This window comes from Pteronotus mesoamericanus, unplaced genomic scaffold, assembly GCF_021234165.1.
Source record: "Pteronotus mesoamericanus isolate MK-2021 breed Mesoamerican mustached bat unplaced genomic scaffold, CSHL_Meso_final scaffold_167, whole genome shotgun sequence".
NCBI lineage: Eukaryota > Metazoa > Chordata > Mammalia > Chiroptera > Mormoopidae > Pteronotus > Pteronotus mesoamericanus.
Genome location: NW_026555308.1, coordinates 26,766,312 through 26,782,938, shown reverse-complemented (window position 1 = coordinate 26,782,938; position 16,627 = coordinate 26,766,312). Strand labels below are relative to the sequence as shown.

Sequence of the window (16,627 nt, the reverse complement as noted above, 5' to 3'; positions counted from 1 at the left end):
ATACCAAAGAGCTAAGAAAAATCCAAAAACCAGAAAACAAAAACCTCAGACAACTGTCTGGAAAGAACCAGGAGGGCTAAAGTAAAGCCTTCTTCTCAGGCATCTGGAGCACCTCTTCCCCGCAACCTCTACTCTGCCCCACCCCCACAGAAACCAAGAAAAAATCTAGCCCCTTCTCAGTGTTGATCCTAATGTGAAACTCCAGGAGACAAGCCCCCACAGCATCAATGGCCCTTCCAATTCAGGGACAGTCCCAAACAGGAAATCAGACCTACATATACAACAGCAGGGAAAATCCACACTGAGCATTAAGAAATATCAACTTAGTCCTTTGTTCTTGAATATTGGTGGATAACCAAAGTTCACCACTCCTATTTAAAAATGAATCAGAAGCCCCAAAGAGCGAAGCCGAGTAATTTAAACATGATATCTGATTCCTGAGGAAAAAAATCATTCAGAAAACATAAGAAAACTGTAAAGAGAACTGAAGCTGTGTTTTTTCTGGGATTAGTAATACCATCAGTTAAGAGAATGGACAGTCGAGATGCACAATATAAATAAATGGAACAAAAAAATAGAGGTTTAAAGATAGTATTTTAAGGTACAAAGATTATCAATAGAATAGTTAAAAGTAATGATCAATCCAGGGAGAGAGAAGGGTAATGGAAATAAACAAATAGCAAAGAATCAACAGATAATTGACACAATGAAGAAAAACATAGCAGTGTGAATTATTCTTAAGCAGCAAGCAAGGAACCACCTGAGCATCCATTACCAGAGAGCAGAGTTGTCCTGGGGAAGGGTGGAGGGGTGGAAGCGGAGTATGGCTTTTCAACATGAGCATTTGTGTGCTATTTTATTTTTCACTTATACATGTGCCATTTTTCACAAAAACATAAAAGGAGAAAAAGAAAAAAATTTCAAAAATATTATTTAAAAAATGAGACTTTTTAATGTAGGCAACTCCCACCGACATCACCAATACATTTCATTGAAGAAGAAAAAAGCCTATAATAATAGGACTAAAGGGAAACAATTTCAAATGCATATTTAGAGGCTCAAACAGCAGGACAATTTGGAAATTTCTGAACTGTTGTCTTTGTCAGAAAGCTAAGAAGGTTTTTAAAAACCACATCTTAGAAGCTCCTCCTCCTGCCCCAGACATAGTGCATCTTCTCAGTACATGAGTGCCAGGTCAGGGTAAATCTAAGTGTAAAGATGGACCACATGCTTCATGAGCTGGAGCCTTTCCCTGGCTGGGGAGTGAGATTTGTGGAGTGTTCGGTACTTTTGTGATCTAGCAAACCATAAATCGTAACACATGTAGAGGAAAGGAGTGTTTTACTGATATCACCAGTATTAATATATTAATTACAATACTCGGAACACATCAATGATAATTATGAACATCTTTGCATTAAATTATGCTCTGATCCTTAGTGTCTTCTGCAATAATAGCAACTTGCTTTATTAAGAATGAAATTTAGCAGCATGACTACTTCTGTTACTGCATTTTCTTTTCCCTACATTCATTTTCGCTGTATTCTTTTCCTTGGCAAATGTATTCCTTGGCCTGATAAAATGTCTAGCTTTGTGACCTTGCCATATGCCTAGCAAACAAGAGTCCCAGAGATATTTCCTCACTGCCTCTAGGAATTGAATGTATAGGGTCTGCCAATTGGGTCTTCTTCAGGCCACAGGAAATATATGAAGTTGAGCAATTCCCTGGAGTTACAAAGCCTGGCAGTTTTGGGGAAACAATTTATGAGACAGTAAAAGGGAAAGCCATCCTGTGGGTTTAGTGAATGATGAGAGAACAGCCACAAAACTGCTGGGTGCCCCGGGATACACAGTACAATCAAAACCTGTGATTGTACCCCCACCCCCCAACTTCTCTTTAAGTTCTTACATTATGATACCTCAGCTCTAAAAGCTTCACCTGTAGTCAAATCTGTAGCTGGAAACAAAATAAACCTCTTACTCTTGATACCACAGGTATCATGCTTATTGGTCTTTTACTACTCTGTCCAAAGTGGCATCCGTAAGAAGAATGTTAAATCAGCTGGTAACACAAGACCTCCCTAATGATGTTTCAAAGCCTTCCGGAGCACCTCCAAAGACCTGAGCTCAGGGAGGGAAGGAAGGAAGGAAGCAAGGGAGGGAGGAAGGAAGCAAGGAAGGAAGGGGGGCTTGAAGCTCTGCAGCTGATAGGCAGGCACTGAATGGACATTCCCCTGAAACAAAATCAGATAGAAAATAATCATTTTCTATTTGCTTTCCCATCTCCTTTCTACTTTGTTAAAGCGGAGTTGTGAGTAAAATACAAAAACCCCATTGAGTTTAGTGCCCTTGGCTGAAAGTTTTCCTTAGCCAAGATCATTCAGTTAATTCGTACTTAAATAAATACTGTGAGTTACTGGTTCCTGAAGGTTACTGGCCAAATTTCCAGGTCAGGTGTAGCCATGGTTCCACAGAACTCTGAAGATTACAGAAGGGCGTCTGAAGTCCACGTGTCACTGATATTTTTTTTCCCCTCCCGTTTTTGATACCCAGGCTATTCTAAAGCCTACCACCATGACCCACAGGGCCTTACGAGGACAAAGCCTAGGAACTGGTGAGTATAAAGGGGATGACTGCACCAACAGTCAGAAGGCACAGACACACCTCTCCTGAGTTAGGGCTGAGGTTCCAAAGCCAGGTGCAGAGGACAAATCCATAAGGCCCTATTGCAATCATAGGGAACCTGGAGGACGAGAAGTCTTGTGGGCAAAGTATCTCCAATGACCAGAATTTGAAAGCATTTAGGTGAGGAGCTAAAAGAAATCAGTTATTAGGCAACTGAGAATATGAATAAAACTTAGAACTATCATCCTTCAAAGATGTGCCTTCAGGTTCCCAGTATTGGAAATTATCAGACGCCATCCACACCACGCCCCCGGCGACTGCCTGAATGGTCTGGGAAAGGACTTTGTGGCCCAGTAGATTTTTGGAGCTTATCTGCGAAGCTGCTCTAATCTCCCCTGAATATAAGGACAGAGTCTTGCCAAGCAGCTAAACATTCACTTTAATCATTTTCAGGCAGAAGAAAAAAAAACGTCCTGCACATAAACAAAGAGCTTAACCCATTGAGATGGGGTCTATATTCCTAGTCCACTTCTCTCCCTTCCTTTCAACAACTCCCAGCCTTCTGAAATCATCTAAAATGGTGTAAGTGTAACCTCAATCTTAGACCTTTCTCAGTTACTATTATAGGAGTGCAAAATAAAACAGCCACTTTGCAAAAAGTGATTTGGCAGTTTCTCATAAGAACTGAACATAAACCTGTCATTCAACCCAGCCATCCTATCCTTAGGTATTTATGTAAGGAAAATGAAAGTGTTCACAAAAATGGTATGTGAGTGTTAATAGTGACTTTATCCATAATGACCCAGATCTGGAAACAACTGAAATGTGCTTCAACTGGTGAAGACATAAACTGTGGTACATCCATGTAATGGAATACTACTCAGCAATAAAAAGGAACTAACTCCAGATACATGCAACAACATAGGCGTATCTCAAATGCAGTTTGCTATGTGAAAGCAACCACACTCAAAAGAGTACCTAGCATATGATTCTACTTATGTACATAAAACATCCTGGAAAAGGCAAAACTATAGGGCCGGAAAACAGGTCTGTAGTGGCCAGGGGCTGGAGGTGGAAGGAAAAGGTGACTTCAAAAGGGAATGAGAGAATTTTGGGGAGTGACAGCACTGTTCTACATCTTGATTGTGGTAGTAATTACACAACTTTCTGCATTTGGTAAACTGCATAGCACTGCATACTAAAAAAAAAAAAAAGTGAATTTTATTGTATGTAAGTTATAACTCAAATAAACCCAACTTGAGAACAAAATCTCAGCATAAAATGCTCAATGATGCTGATGAACTTCCCACCTACATCAAGATCTGCAGACCTTCTCCCAAGCTGGAGCTGGTAGCACTCAGAAGCGAGGCACTCAGTTACTCTTGGACATACAGTTTAAATAAAGCAGCTAATATGCAAGTCAATAGAGCCAATGCACCAGCATGCTACCGTGTGTGGTGTTACTCATTTAGGATGTTTTCGAACCTAATCTTCATGAGAGCATTTCTGACATTCTGGCATTAAGGCGCTATTCATTTTGCCGAGTGCTGTATGTGTTCTTACCTTGCTTTGCCCAGAGTTCTGAGTGCTTGGATGTTGCTGCTTTCACAATCCCTGGAGTTCAGAAATTATTTCAGACTGAGAATTCAAGGCTGCCCTGTGTTTATGTTTACTATGATGAAGCAAATTAATCTTTATTACTCCAACTGGAGATAACACAGAGAAAGGAAACTTTCCTAATTCAGCAATATTTTTATAGATTACTTGTACAGAATTATTTTTGGCAGAAAAACATTCATGTCCTGGACATTCAACAATTGTTTAATTTTTCCACTAGATGCCATGGCCATAGTATAACACTTCCATTTTGAATGGCCGTGATTTGGGGCTAGGCTTTATTTCCTCCCATCCTTCTCCCAATAAAAACATTAGTTGAGAATCCACTATATGGACATAAATGCTAAAGGCGAACAGAATGAGAAATTCAAAGGCCCAGACTTTCAGCAGCCTTCTACAGCTTCTCAAATACCTCCAATGGATTTGATAAACAGAAGCATAAACACAATGCTAAGGCAGCAAGAGGGAGGGGACATTGAAACGATCTGGGATGGTGAAACTGAAGCTGGGTCTCTGTGTGGCTGGAAGAAAGAAGGAACTCGCCCTTTGTGACAGCAATGAATACGACCAAGAGAATACGGTGCTAAGTGAAATAAGCCAGTCAGAAAAAGACATGCACCATTATGATCTCACTTATATGTGGAATCTAATGAACAAAATAAACTAAAGAACAAAGTAAAGCCCAAGGCATGGACTACGTGGAACAGAGTGATAGATCTCAGAGAGGAGGGAGTATGGGGGGAACTGGGAGAGGTGAACCAAAGAACATACATGCATATATGCTAAGCCCATGGACACAGACAACAATGCGGTGAAGTGGGGGAGGCCTTAGGGGAAGGGGGAAATAGGGGGAAGTAAATGGTGGACATCTGTAATAGTGTCAACAATAAAAAAAAGAACAAAGGCTGAAGGTGTGGAACTGCAGCTATTCCAGGCTGAGGAACCTGTTTACATAAAGGGTCTTGTGAGTGCAAGCTTGTTTAAATCAGTTATCACAGGCTGGCATCCTGGAGCCTGAAAACCATGGGTATTTAACTTTTTTTTTTTTTTTAATTTCATTGTCTTCAGGTCTCAGCCTCTGGCCTCTAACATATTTGTTACCCTCCTTGTCCATTTCAGTGGACCCTGGTTTTAGCACTTTGTATGTGTTCAAGAATCAGGCTATAAAGAGTCAAGTATGGGAAAAAACAACAGAAACTGGAGAAGAGGTCACACTGGTGGCTGGCTTTTGCTCCTCTCTACAGGGTATGAAACCAGGAAGTTTAGTCTCCTTGGGAAGTGGCATTAGTCAAAAACACTAATAACGAATGCAGAAGAATCTTTATTGCAGCACTATCATTACTAATAAGAAAACAGAAATCATCTAAATATTCATCAACAGGTAACTGCTTAAATCAATACTTGAATACTTACACAATGGGATACTACAAAGCCAGTAAGGAAAAAAAAAAGTGTGAAGAAATAGAAAGATCTCTAGGATAAATTACTTAAGTTAATTAAAAATCAGGGTGCAGAAGGGTATGTATAATAGGCTTTTATGTTTGCATATACATACAAATTTCTAGAAAGATATGTTAAAACAAAGATGTTAACATTGTTTACATCTGGGGAGAGTAAAACAAGGAGAAAGGGAGTATTTTATTTTCAATTTATACCATCCTGTAACTAAGTTTATTTTTAAACCGCTTGTGCATGTAATGATGATGATCATTATCACATAAAGTATTAAAGAATACTTATAATACTTCCTGGGGCTGACCTACAATTTACTATGAGGACCTGTGGCTAATATTGTAAAAGGGCCGATAGGTACTAGGAGTTTAACTTAATAACTATTAAACATTTTAATTTAATAAATGGTTATAGGATATGTTACTATCACAATCCTTGAATAGGTAACAATGGAATACAGTGGTAAGTTAAGACAAAGGAAAAAACGACAGACAAGATGTGAATGGCGGGAGTCAGGTGGTGGAAGACAGGCAGAAAAGACTCTCTGGTAGGGGCAAGTCTTAGGGCTTAGAATGGTGAAGCGGAACAAGCACAGAAAGGGCAACAGAATGAAAAAAGAAGAAGGCAATATGGTGAGACCTTCACTTGACAAACAGACATTTGCCATTCTTAATTCTGTTTTAGAGTCAATTAGTACTGGAAGCAAGAAAGAATTCCAAAATCTAAAAATCCTAAACTCTCTCAGTCACAGAGGGAATGCCTTTCCATCAAAGACTTTAAAGATTAAAGCAACATGGAGCAAGACCCATGAACTAGACTTGGGTCTACTCTTCAATGCTTGAAGAATGACGAGAAAGCACTAGGGATCCTTCCACCCACACCCCACATGCATGCCTGAGTGAGTACACATGCACTTTAAAACAAATTCTGCTCTGGCTGGTATGGCTCAGTGGACTGAGGGCAGGCCTGCAAACCAAAGGCTCACGGGTTCAATTCCCAGCCAGGGCACATGACTGGGTTGTGGGCCAGGTCCCTGGTGGCGGGCATATGAGAGGCAACCACACATTGATATTTCTCTCCCTCTCTTGCTCCCTCCTTTCCCCTCTGTCTAAAAATAAATAAATAAAATCTTTTTAAAAATAAATAAATAAAACAAATTCTCATCTCTTTTTTGTTACCAGAAGTTTAAAGCTTTGCCATGTATTTGAATAATATTTGATTAGAGCAACCAGCCTCCCCTTTAAAGGATAGTTCTTTATCAATGTATTTGCTTAGTGCTCTATGCTAAGATGGGGATGGGAGGAGAAGAGGAGACTCCTCTCTAATCAATAGGCTTGCTGTCTTATGCCATCACTGGTACCCAAAGCAAAAGGACAAAGGGCCTCAGGGCAATCTCTCCTGTAGATTCAGATCCTGTTCCTAATAGCAAGAGCAGGACAAGCTATTCAGTTTACTTTTTAAAATACCAGCTTACCCAAGATGACTGGATAACTTTTGATAAGGTTATTCTTTTTTCATACCTCCTCCTTCTTTCTCCTGAGAAACTATGTTAGATCAGCAATAATTCTGTGTCCATTTAGTACATCTGGTCAAACTAGGCTTACTTGCTACCTTTCTTAGGAAATTAACCATTTGTGCTATAATATCAGCATAATAAAGGAATATAGCTAGTTATTTTAGAAAATGATCATAATCAATAACCTATTGATTATTTATTAAATATTGAAACACTGTTATTACAGAAACCAAGTGGAGACTACTGATAATTTAAGAACTGAGGAAATATTAAAAGAATAAAAAAGAATGTTACTTTATTCCTCAAAACTCCAGACTAGAATCATAAAACAATTTCTTCAATGGCAGGAAATAATTACACAAGAAATCTTAGGTGTAGGTGGATTTTTTTCTTTTATTTTGTGTAAGTGACAAAGTAGATTAGGAAAGTTCATGTGCAAGGATAAAGGGGGATCGTGGAAGTACAAAAGCAGCAGCTTCCAAGTGGCCCACATGGCAGCCAGGGAGCCGCATAACAGAAGTCAACCAGGCCTGGCTGGTGATCAGAAACAGAAAGTGCTGACTTACGGTGAACCAGAACTCTGCTCTAGTAGCTGAGAATAAAGAACAAACTTCCTGCTCCATTTTCAAGCCACTTTCCTTAACTTGGAGAAAACTCCTGCTTGGATCAGGGGTGAAACTAGAGCAGCTGCACTAGATGGGCACTTGGCTTCTTACCAACATGCTTGTTTCTTGCTCTCAGCAAACCCAGTGCAAACATTCAGCATTCCACGGCTGAGGTCACACACGGAAGCTATCAGGTAGAGATGGCCACAAATATATTTTCTCACACTGGAAAGAACAGGAGGGGAGATGAGGTAGGGGGAAGGTTATGGGCAGGGTGGGGATAAAGGAGCCTCAGGAATGCTTTAAAATTCACAGCAGGTGTGCTATCCCTCCTGGGAACACGCCTATGCCTTTCTTCCCCTACAGGCGTGCATCTCCTAAGCTCTAAGGGTCCCAATGAGATTTGCAACCAGGGGAGCAGTGGGCAGTGGCAGCTCATCTTTGGCTAACCTCCTGAAGCTGTCTCCAAGGCCCCCTTTTCTCTGACTTTCCAGAGAGCCAAGGAAGCCTCACATAAGCTCTCCCCTGTTGCTCCTTCTATCCTATGCCCTTCCTTGTTTCATTGCCCCCAGCTTTTAATAAGCATATTCTCAAAATAAAATGAATAAATAAAATCCATGCCCAGAGGACAATGAACAGATATTCCTGTGGATGTCCACCGGAGAAAAGCCATCTTTTAAACAAAAGTCTTATTTGTTCCCCTGCATTACTCCCTCCTTGCCAATCCTCATCAGGCTGTGCCAAAACAAAATGAAAGGTTCTTTTGGTTAAAAGAACAAGCTACAGAATATTTATGGATCTTACCTACAGGGACCCTGAAGTGATGGTCTGAAGTAAAACTAGGAACTGGAAGAACTATTACCATGTGCCACAAGGCACCGGGAAGGAAGCATACATGGCAAAAACCAGAGAGGCTCCCAGAAAGCTCCTTCTCAGCAACACATCTCAAGGAGAACTAGCATATTGAACTTTCCACATAATTGCTTTTCAGGTCAGTCTCCCAAATAACCCCTTAGTGAATATCTAAGTCAGCAAACCAACAGGAATTTTTATATTGATCCTATAATACTGGCAAGTCTGTGAGCTATAGGTCTCGGAGCAAACACATAAAATACTGCCCATAAGGATAGGAAGTTTTTAACTTAATGTAGGTGATGCAGAAAATGGGTCTCTTTTCTTCCTTTTTTCCAGATGGCAGATTATACAATGCCCATTTAGGGAAATTATGTCAAGACAAACTTTCAATGAGCCCGTTAGAATCAGCCAGTCTAGTATAACCTCTTGATCACCCTGCACCTGGTATCTGGGGACATGGTATCTGTTTATAGGACAAAGTCCTGGACACTTGACCTCAATCCTAGGCCTCTAGGCTCCAAACTTCTTATAGGCTACACTTTTACGGGCTACTCTCTCACTGACTCAGATTCGATCCTCACTGTTGTATTCCCAGGCATAGATTCACCTCACCACCATTACAGTTCCTGTCTGTCCAGTCACCTTGCAGTACCTTCTCCCAGCTGGTTCAGCCCTGGTCTCTGGCACCTGGCTGCTTCAGGGAGACGGCACCCCCCTCAAAGACAGATTCACTTTCAAAACATGTTTCCAAATGGTCAACTTCTCTATACATCAAATATACGATCTAACATATTTGTTCAAGAAACATACCAAATATCTATTATTGTAAGACTGTTAGTGTTGAAGGTATCAATACAATGAATGAGGCACTGCCCTCACCCTCAAAGAACTTACCATTACTGTACCACAATGCATAGAAATCAGCCCACACCATGGAAGCGATATTATGGAATCAAAGCAAAATAGTAACAATGCCTTAGTCATTCTAAGTTGTATAGTTTTCAAAGGGATATTACATATATTTTAATGTTCGTGATCTTAAGTTCATTTCTCACTAGTGAATTGAAAGAGATCCTTGATATCATTTAGCCAACTTTAGCTGTGCTATCTCTATTGCCCTCCCCTTTAGCATACCTCCCTCATTAATCTCTCTCTCCCAAAAACTTAGGAGACATCATGCTTCCCTTCCATTTGTTTTTCCATATAGTCAAATCATTATCAAGTCCTGTTTATTCTGATACTTCTCCCCATCCCTATTGCCATCACCTTACCCAAGCCATCATCAGATCTCAGCTGAATTACTGCAGTGCCTTCCTAATTGGTGGCCTTGCTTCCACTTTTGTCCATGTACAATCCATTCTTCATGCAATAGGCAGTGATCAGGGTGCCCACAGTACGCGAGTAAGTCAAGGTGAATTAGGTCCCAGCAGCTTTTATTAGGCCCAGAACATTGGGCAGTGACATAACATGCAGGAGCATGAGGAATAATTTGGATCTGGCAGTGTCCGTGACCTCATGGCATCATTCCTCTTTGAAAAGGCAAGAATGAATTACTTTAATAAAGGCTAAAGGAAGGCAGCTGTAATCATCTGGATGCATGCCACTTAGAGACATACCACAGAATGGACACTACACATAGTGACACATTCCAGAGGGTATGGAATGAGAAACAGAGGAAGACCAGGATGAACTGAGTAGACTTAGTGAAGAATGACATGGCACAAAAGGATTTAAAGAATGAAGCTGGGAAACCAATGATACCCAGCCACCAGAAAGACGTTAACCCTATCACAAGTGATGAAACCAGTTAAGAATTCCATCCACACAGCAAGGCCTCAACGGTTAAAGATCTCACATTATCTCAGCCCTGATACCATCTGTCTGGTGATTATCAGAAGACTGAGCAATAGCAACAAGGGTTATATTTAAAGTGTGTATTAGTTTTCAAGTTCTTTCCCCACCTCTTGTTTTAAGCCTGGCCTCTATGCAACTGTTTTGTGACTGTGAAAGATGTACTGCCTGTCACTATTCTTAGTGTCTCTTTCATTGAAAATAAGCTGATATTGTATTTGGTGGGCAGAGAGATTTATAGGTATAAAAGTCCTAAAGGAAAGAGATGGGTGCAGAGATGATAAAAACAGTTTCACCAGCTGCAGAGTGGGGTGGACTGTTACCGTGCATAGTCAGGGTTGGTTGGTTTGTCTCCTTTCTGCTGATTTTAAAATAGTTATTTTAGAATTCCGGTGCTGCACTGGCACTAAGACCACCACATCAGAGTGGCAACTGTCAACAGGCCATTTCCCAGAACCTAGACAACTGTGCCCTCAGGTGAAACAACGTTACTACAGAAGGTTTAGGAGGCGGTTTGGCCCATTAGCCTCCCTCTGACATTTTTAACACAAACAGAATTCAACCACTTCTCATATCATATTTCAGGATAGGTGACCCTTTGCTACAAGCCCAGTTTCTTTCATAAATCAGATGAGGGTTTAGGATGAAATTAATTTCTAATGAACCAATACTTAGTTATTACTAAAATGGAGCGTGCTCGCAGGAGACTTCTCCGAGGGAGCCATCGATACCCAGAGCAGAGATAAGAGGGCAGAGCCCAGACCGCAAGTCCCACCGGACTGGGCAAATTGAGGATGGTGATTCTGTCTTATTTAGCTCCAGAACCTCACAGGTGCCCAACACTCACTAAATGCTTGTTGAATCAAACTGACAGTTGTAAAAAAAGAAAGAGCCCAGAGCGGAAGCTTGGTGAGTGGGATGGAAAGGAAACTAGAAAAATTAAGGGCCTGAGGATATTAGAAGGGTAAATAACTGGTAGAAAATGAGTGGAAAGAAAAAAATTGACAAAAATTTGCCAAAAACAGATTGAGGAACCAAATGTCCAAAGTGGGTCCCACAAAAACATTCCATTTATATACAAATGTGCATGCGCACATACAAACATGGTCAATACCATGGTGCAAGCAAACATGGTCAGTATCAATGGGGAACTAGAACTCTCTAGACAAACAGAAGGGGTCTGGGAGGTACCGTGTTTGTTGTAGTCCCTGCTCCCAGGACAGGGAGGGCAGCTGAGGGAGCCTGAGGGCAGCTGATGGGTGAATACCAACCAGAGGAGGCACTCAGGCTAGAAGCACATCCAAGGGCAATGCAGCCACAGACAACGGGCTCCATGGAACACAATGGATGAGCCCCCATCCCTAATTCAGAAGGAGAGCACTTTCAGTCCTATTTCCTAATATAAACCAAAATCTACTTGACAATTCACCTTGTTTTTATCATCCATATAAAAGTAATGAACGAGCTGCACTCTATAAATAGTTTTGCAAAACTGTGCTGTGCCTTTTGCAAACATTAAAGTGGAAATGGCCCTGACACAGATCAATAATATTTGCCAATTTCCCTGTGCTGCTTTTTATTTTTAGCCCCTAAAGAGAGCCCAATATCTGTAAGAAAAACTCTCTATCACCTTCAAGAATATTACCAACTAATGACTGAGGCAGAAAAAAAATTTACATTTACTTTATTCCTAGCAGTTCTTTTCTTATAGGAATAAATTCAGACTCGGCAGGAATTTGTTATAGTACCCCATTATATAGATTCAGGCCTTTGGGGAAGGAGATCATGAAGCTTATAAAATTCCACGCCTCCTTCATTACTCCCTGTTTTCTTCCATTTGCCAATTTATCTAAGAGTTCAGTTCTCTATTCCACAGGAAAAGAAGTGCACATAAACACAAGGAGCTTTGGGTTGCTTAGAAATAGGAAGGAGTATGACCCCCTGCCTCAGCTCCCTTTACTTGTATATCATCATTTAGTGCATGAAGGAAACAGAGCTGCAAACCCCAATGACGATCATCACGAGGTTCAGCAATATAAAAGGAGCACTATAAAAAGTATTGGAAGCTGAAGCAATTGAGACTTGATTCTCTATAAGGGTTGCCTTATCCACCTCTGCATTTCCTATGGAATTCAGCATAATGCCCTCATAAAGTTGGCATAATTTAATGCCAGTCAAATAAACAAGTTTCTTCTAAACATAAATTGAATTGTGATTATTTGTTGCGCACCGGGGCTCCCAATGAACTTGTGAATCCCTTGGGAGTCCAGATAGAGTGCCATCCTCATATCTGCATCCTCAGCAACCAGACAAAAACCTGGAATGACATATGGTTAGGAAGTTCTGACTGAAAGATCAGATTATGTCACTGTGTGACCCTGGGTATGTTGCATACTCCTTAGGCCATTCATATCTTCAACTAGGAGGTTTAATGGAGTCCATGGCAGCAGCCATCAGTGGGCATGTGATTGCCCTGAAATTCCAGCAAAATTCTATTTGCTGGAATGTGTACATAATCTTTGTCAGAAGAGGATACATATCTTCTATTGTCTCAAAGAATCTGTGACTGTTTCTGTCCCCAAAAGTTTAAGAATCTTGGTAGCAGTCTCCAACGTTATTGAATCAGGAATCCCAATACTAGAAAGCTTTTGAACATGCATATCATACTCATGTACTAGATAAGTACATATGAACTACATTAGGTATGTGACAAAACAAACATCAAAATGACAAAAGTATAAGATAAATATGCAATAAACAATACTTTAAATATTTATTTTTAAATTTTTATTGAATTTATTGGGGCGATATTGGTTAATAAAATTATATAGATTTCAGGTGTACAATTCTACAGTCCATCATCTTTATATTGCATTGTGTGTTCACCACCCCAAGTCAAGTCTCCTTCCATCACCATTTATCCCCATTCTACCTTCTTCTACCTCCCCCCACACCTCCTTCCCTCTGGCAATCACCATACTGTTGCCTGTGTCTATGAGTTTTATTTTTATTTTTTTGCTTAATTGTTTCACCTTTTCACCCAGCCACCCAGCCTCCCAACCTCCTTCCCCGCTGACAGCTGTCAGTCTGTTCTCTGTATGTATGGGTCTGCTTCTATTTTGTTTGTTAGTTTATTTTGTTCATTAGAGTACACATATAAGTAAAATCATATGGCACTTGTCTTTCTCTGACTGGCTTATTTCACTTAGCATAATATTCTCCAGGTCCATCCTTGCTGTTGCAATAGGTAAGATTTCCTTCTTTTTCATGGCCAAGTAGCATTCCATTGTGTAAATAGCCCACAGCTTTTTTATCCACTTAAATATTTATTGTATTTGAATATGTCTAAGAGTACAAACTCATTTTATTTACTAAATAATCATTAATTTTATTAAGAGCAATATGGTTGAATATGTTTTAGGTTTGAAAATCTAGATTTAATTATTTGTGATACGTTAATTGGAAGGTCTGGTCCTAAGTTCAATTTATTTTACATAACTAGGTTTTAATGGCTGTCACAGTTTTAGACAATAAAATCACATGTAATGTAAACATTTCCAAACACTTTTAAACAATGTTCTTTCTAGAATAGGAGTTTCTTTAAAATTCAATTATGTTCTTACTTATTCTTAGAAGGACAAGTTAATTATGATTTCTTTTTTTAAAAAATGACCCCTAGATAGTACTTTACTGAATTTCTTATTATCACAGAAACAATTAACAAAGTATGGAAACCTTTCCTTTTTATAAAAAGAAAAATAAATATAACTTATCTGAAAGTTTAAGAACTCTTGATTAAGTAATTTTCAACAAAATAAACAGCAAACCTCTCTGAGGTACAAAGTTCATGGTCCCTTCTCAACTGAATACAAAATACTGTATTAAGTAAGTTTTCTACCACCACTGTATATTAAAGGTCTGTTTTTATAAAATTAACTATAAAGTAACATCATGAAGTATTTTGTTTACCTCTGGCTTCAAATCTTGGCTGCACTAGCTTGCTTATGAATGATGCAGTGAATGAATTTCTCTCTTCTAACCTTGCCTTAGAATGGAACAGCTGCTTCCTAAAAGCAAACACTACTCGCTTTTTTTTTCATAAAACATTTTCATAAAGATTGTGAATAAATCTCATCCAGTGGTGGCTCACCAAAAAGAAGCACTTAGTATATTTCATTGGTGAAACAGAAATAAACAAATGCAATAGGTTAGATCTAACAACTTACAAATGTAAAACAAATCTTTTGCCCTCCATAACTTGTTTTAATACAGTATTTGTTTCTACAGGGTTTCACTAATATCTTCAATAATACTTTCAACAGCATTTTCTGACAAAGAAACTTAGATAGATAGTTTCCAACATATTATCTGGTCTTGTATTAGGTGAAAGAACAAGTGTTTCCTAAAGGTATGTGGCTTTTAAATGTTGCATACAAGTAACAAACTTCACAAGGAGCTTCAAAACATGAGTTTAGTGAAATTATATAAAGCTTAGTAGGTAAATTTAAACACTGGATTTTAAAAATTGCAGAGGTTATTCTCCATGTTTTTCTAAAATCATGGTACCTTCATTATTTTCATTAGGAAACTTCTCAAGACAAAGTATGTACTTCCTTCCAATATGTGCATTCTTAATAACAATAGATGTAAGTCCTAATTTTAGTTAGTCATCTTAATACTTTTGAGATTCAGGGGCTAAATTTGGGTCAGAACTGATTGTATTAGGATTTTTTTTTTTTAACTCCTAAGATGACTAATAAAAAGCTTATCTAGAATCAAGTATTACCTCCTCCACTTTATACTGTTCCCTTGAGCTTGCTTGTACAATTAGCGATATCTTCAAACCACATTTTGGTTTTTGTTTTTGCCAGAATCTTTTAAAACTACTTTTCTTGTTTAATTTATTGTTGTCGGGAGCTAGTTTAACTGAAACAAATTAATATTCTGCAAATTAACTGAAGACATACGAATGCAATGCAACATGCTATAGTCAAGTGAGAGGGCCAGTGTCAACCCCTCCTTCTTGAGGGAAACCTACTCGTCCCTCAGAACACAGGGACTTCTGAGAAACCCTCCATCCAAAAGCCCACTGAGCGAGGAGTGCAGGCAGATTACCTGGGCGCGTTTCCTCCTGCTGTCCCGTGGAAGGCAGTCAGGTCGATTCCATCCAGAATTGGGTGAGGCTCACAAGTCTCTGTCTCCACACTAGGCTATATTGACATACCCCTCAAATGGACTGACGGTTTTCAGCCTCAACAGACGTTAAAACATGTGACTCTGAGGTGTTGCAAAATTATTCAGCACACGCAAATTTCACTTGGAAGCCTTGACAGCTGCAAGTGGGAGGAAAGTGACGGGGTCATGTGTTTTCATGGTTGTTTTTCTGGACAGTTCTATTTTGTGTGGGACGAAGAAACAAATTGTATTCTCTTATATGGAAGGGAAAAATTTTCTAAATTTAGAGTCTTTTATCACCTGGATTATTTCCTTTGAATGTGGTTTTCTACAACTGCCATGCTGAGGGGCAGGAGCTCAGGGAGTCCAGGGTGCTCAAACGCAGCCAGTGCTAACACAGTCATGTGTGTGGCAGCAGGCCGGACAACCCAGTCCAGTGGCCAAAGCCTATTTCAAGAGTCTGAAATGACAGTCATAAACATCTAGAAGAAATTATGTGTTACCCATAAGTAAAATCTCTTAAGGTACTAACAACAACATAGGTAAGTTTTAAAACCAAGAAAGATAGGACCAAAAGAGGATCTCCAGAATTTGTTCAGTTAAATTTTCTCCATGAAAAAACTAGCTTCTCTCCTCTTCTTCGAGAACTCCTAGAAAGGAGATCCCAAATCTTCGAATTCCTTTCAGAGGTCAACCATTTTCACAGCCAGAGTCTTTCACAAAAGCTAAGGATAACTCACCCTTACAAAGTTAACTTGACTGGTTATGTCTGTGTTTGAGGGGAACTGTAGAGAATATACAAAAAAAGTTTTGTTAACAAAAGGAAAGACAAGAAAAATAATCCGATCTAGGTTGTTTTCTGTATTTTAGGGATTCCACCAATATTATCTGTATCAGGGAAACTAAAGATAATGAGAGGTTATTTGTATCT

The 16,627-nt window shown here is 39.5% G+C and overlaps 1 protein-coding gene across 2 annotated transcripts in view; it reads right to left on the bottom strand.

The window, feature by feature from the left end:
• MARCHF3 (membrane associated ring-CH-type finger 3) overlaps positions 1–16,627 on the bottom strand; it is a 136,700-nt gene that overhangs the window by 102,743 nt on the left and 17,330 nt on the right. The window contains exon 1 of one of the 2 annotated variants that reach the window (XM_054589879.1): positions 15,637–15,724. The exons of the other annotated variant lie outside the window; for it this stretch is intronic. The gene's annotated coding sequence lies outside the window, so the exon portion shown is untranslated. Of the gene's footprint in view, positions 1–15,636; positions 15,725–16,627 lie in introns of those variants that run through there. 2 annotated transcript variants of the gene reach the window in all.